The sequence below is a fragment of the Frankliniella occidentalis genome, unplaced genomic scaffold (assembly GCF_000697945.3).
Source record: "Frankliniella occidentalis isolate FOCC.00 unplaced genomic scaffold, Focc_3.1 Scaffold18, whole genome shotgun sequence".
In the NCBI taxonomy this organism is placed as follows: domain Eukaryota; kingdom Metazoa; phylum Arthropoda; class Insecta; order Thysanoptera; family Thripidae; genus Frankliniella; species Frankliniella occidentalis.
In genome coordinates this window covers 2,011,160-2,014,904 of record NW_026267148.1, presented here as the reverse complement: position 1 = coordinate 2,014,904, position 3,745 = coordinate 2,011,160, and positions in this window count along the sequence as shown.

Genomic DNA, 3,745 nt, shown 5'->3' with positions numbered 1-3,745 from the left:
TAAGAGATGAGAATGTTGTCGCCAGCAGGATAAACGACCAGAACCGCAACGGCATGGCGTCGCTGAAAAATGAAATGAAGGTGAAACGAACAGAGTAGCCTGTGCAGTAAAAAGGAGAGGGAGAAGTATGTTCCAACGAGGTCATTCTGCACTTGATTATGGAATGCCTTGTGCGAAGGGCAGGTAGATCGGTATCCCGCGCAGCATCACAATCACTTCACTAGCCCCGAAAGACTCGTTGCAAATGCGCCCGGCTCGACATAAGTGTGACAAGAAGATTATCGTAATTAGTTGACGGTACTGTTTTTGATCGCAAGGCACCCTTGACACTACAAACCATCGATGGCATCCCGGCGCTAAAAAATAATTCATTTTGTGGAGCCGAATGCTGTGGCACACTTTTTGCCTACTTGCAGTTGGATTGCTTTGCGAATTATTGCCTGCCTACCCAGCAGGCGTCGTACTCGTTTAAGGGAGAAGAAGTGGAGTGCGAAGCGCAACAGCGTGCTAGCCTTGGGCAAGAGACGCATTTAGATCAACCCTGGAACGGGAATAGCAGAGTGAAAATTAAACAGGAGATGTATTCAAATTCCGGTGCCAAACACAGCTTTAAACTACCCTTACATACCGAGTGGCAAACCTGCGTGCTGCGACTCGTATGAAAGGAGGCTGGTGGTGGGGGCGTTGGGGACGGACTCTCCATCTCGGTTCGCGAGGCTCGGGGCCGCATGGCGTCCGTCGCAGGCTCATCAGTTTAGCGGCCAGCAGCGGTAAACACTATGATAAAGGACTTTGGACGTGACGCCGCCGATATACGCTGATGAGGGGACGTCACGGTGTGTGCTCAAACTCCAACGGGGCATCGTTCAAATTAATACCATCGACGTGGACGCTTAGGGTGTCCGCCTGCAGCCGCAGGTACGTTCCTTCCCTCTTCGCTTCGGGCGCAAGGCATCTGCTTTGACTACGTGAATCTGGTACCATTCGCCTGCTGGCATCGTGAGTAGAACCCTTGAGTATCCCCCCCCCCCTCCTACCCCCTCTCTACGTCGCGTTGGACGAGTTGCACTTGCACATTATGAACACGCCGGCTGACCGCGAATATACACGTGCCGTGTAACTGTCGTGAACTCTGCTCAAATTTATGGTGGGGAAGCGCAAAATTTGGCAACTCCGCAGCCATAAGCTTCTCAACACCACGAAGTGTGGGTCCTAAAGGTGAGGAAGGCAAATGATGCACCGTGCCGGGAGCTGCTTCCCGAAACTCAGCTGTAGCAGAGTTTCGCTAAAACTCCAGCGCACTGGCAAAATATTTACGGTAGTGTGGAGCGACCTCCTAGAGATACGACGTACGTGTCACTTGACGAATCATTGAACAGAATAAGGTTTTTCTTAAGGTTCCGTTCGGTGCACCCTTGAATTGGATTTTGCTCTCTATCGGGAAATTTCGAAACGCCATGTTGCGATTTCCACTTCCACCCTTTGGGTGTAGCCTACCAAAGTCCAAGCGCAAGGTGTCGACTAAGCTGTTGTTAACAATCCCCGGACTTTTCCTTGTCACTTCCGTTCAAGTCCAACACATGCACCTTTTAATCTGTGTGTGTGTGTGTGTGTTATCCTGGTGGCGGCAGCCAAACATCGTCGAGCCAACTGGCTGCGTCCCCCTCCCCCCCCCTCTCTCTCTCTCTCTCTCTCTCTCTCTCTCTCTCTCTCTCTCTCTCTCGTTGTGACGGTGGCATTCTCAAACGCTGCGCCGTAGTACGTGTGATCATCGCGGGGCAGACAGGGCGAAGCGGGGTGAGGCGCAGGACGGTGGGGCGGGGTGGCGGGGCGTGGCGTGGCGCGCAGCTCGAGGAGGCGGCGGGCGGAGCAGTGTGATGCTCGCTCGCCCGCCCGCCGCAGTCCAGGCGCGCGCCGCCGACAGGCAACACTCATACATACCCAAACCCGCAGTGACCCGAGTGCCCTGTGCGGCTCAGCTCCCCTCCGGCGGTCCTCCTTGCAGTCCTCGGGCGCATAGTCAGTGGACGCACAGAGCTTGCATGCCGGGCGAGGGCGACGGCGACCCCGCGCGTATGTGTGTGTGTGCGTGCAATTAGTGACATGTCGTGCAAATAGCGCTGGCTTCCCGCGCGCGCGGTGGTAGGTAGTGGTGGTGCGGTGGTGTGACTTTGGGAGTGGCTGGACAGCCGCCCGCCCCGTCGCCTGCCCGCCCGGCCCGGCCCGGCACAGCCCAGTCCGGTCCAGCCCGCCGCCGGCCCAGTCTGCATGCGCGCGCCCGCCTGCGGCCTGCGTACGAGGTGTGTGTTTGGCGAGGCAGCGGCCGGCGTGTGAAGAGCCTCCTCCCCCCGTTCGTTTCGTCGCCGCGCTAGGTTAGCCGCTATCGTAGTGCATCGACTGTTGTGATAGTGAACTCAGGTGTACTGCCGCGGTGACATGTGTCAAGCACCGCCGTGCGAGTGAGACGCAAAGGAGCATCAGCGGTGTTGTTCACCTCGCCGCCGTGCCGTCGCCAGCCGCCGCCGTCTCGCCAACCTGCTCTGCACCGAGACCACACAAGTATGGGATTCGGCGGTGTCAGTGATTGAGGCGGTCCTTCTGGTGAGGAAGATCGGCAGTGCCCTCGCCGCAGCCCCCAGCAGTGCCTCGTTCTACAAGGTGAGAGTGTGGCCGCCTGGGCGTTCGACACAGGTTATACTTATGTTTGGCTGAGGAGATAACGTAGTTTCAGCGTGGAAGGTGATTTGAGCCGGCCGAAGTTGGTTCTAGTGGCAGCACTTTCATTTGATAAAAAATCACCGGATAAGGATTGTGAGGGGCGAGTCAGGGGCTCTCAGATGAATATGCTCTCATTCAGAACTTTGTCTCATTTACAAAGACTGTGCACTTTTATGTGCAACGAATGATTTCCCACATTACACGGTGTTTCACCCAATTGCACATTTCGTACACTGTTGGAAATTATTTCGTAATTTCACGAAAAATGGCCTGTTAATTTTTTTTACACAAACTCTTCGTTATTTTAAAGTAACGAATACATTCGTAAAATGACGAACAGTTAGTTACTCAGTTGTTGTCCTAAAAGAACGATCCTGGACAGAAGAATTTTTGAAACAAACACTGTAATATCCAGAGTAATTGACACTGGAAAATTGTGATGTCACGAATAGTTTGTTTCATACGCTTCAAACAGTTCGGAACCGAAATACTTGTTAAATTTAATTACGAACTATTCGTGACAGATTATTATCGTGAAATGACGAAATTCATCAATAGTGCGTAGTGTGGAAACCTACAATGTTAGTTAAATAAACGTCTACGAAATGTCGAATGTTTACACACCAATCTACGTCGAATTCAGTTTGACACCATGTCGTGTTATACATGCGGAGTGCAACTTTCTACATTTTTTTTACTAGTGTGCAAGACATGTTTTTGCACATTGCATGGTGTTTAACTGCTGTTGCACACTTGCGTCATTGGCAAATTTTAGACGTTTTATAAATGTCTAAATTTTGCACACCTGGACCCACACAGTTCTATGCCATCAGTGGGAACCATACGGTGTGCCCTCTGCAGCATGAAACACTTTTTTTTACCAGTATAACAAAACCAGACGAGTGAGTATGTTGAACCGCCATGTTGCTCTCGATCTTTTCCTTGTGGAACAAAGAACTCTACTGGTAACACTGTTAGTGGGGCGCGCGGTATGAGGTACATCAGACGGGAAACGGGGCGGGGGGGG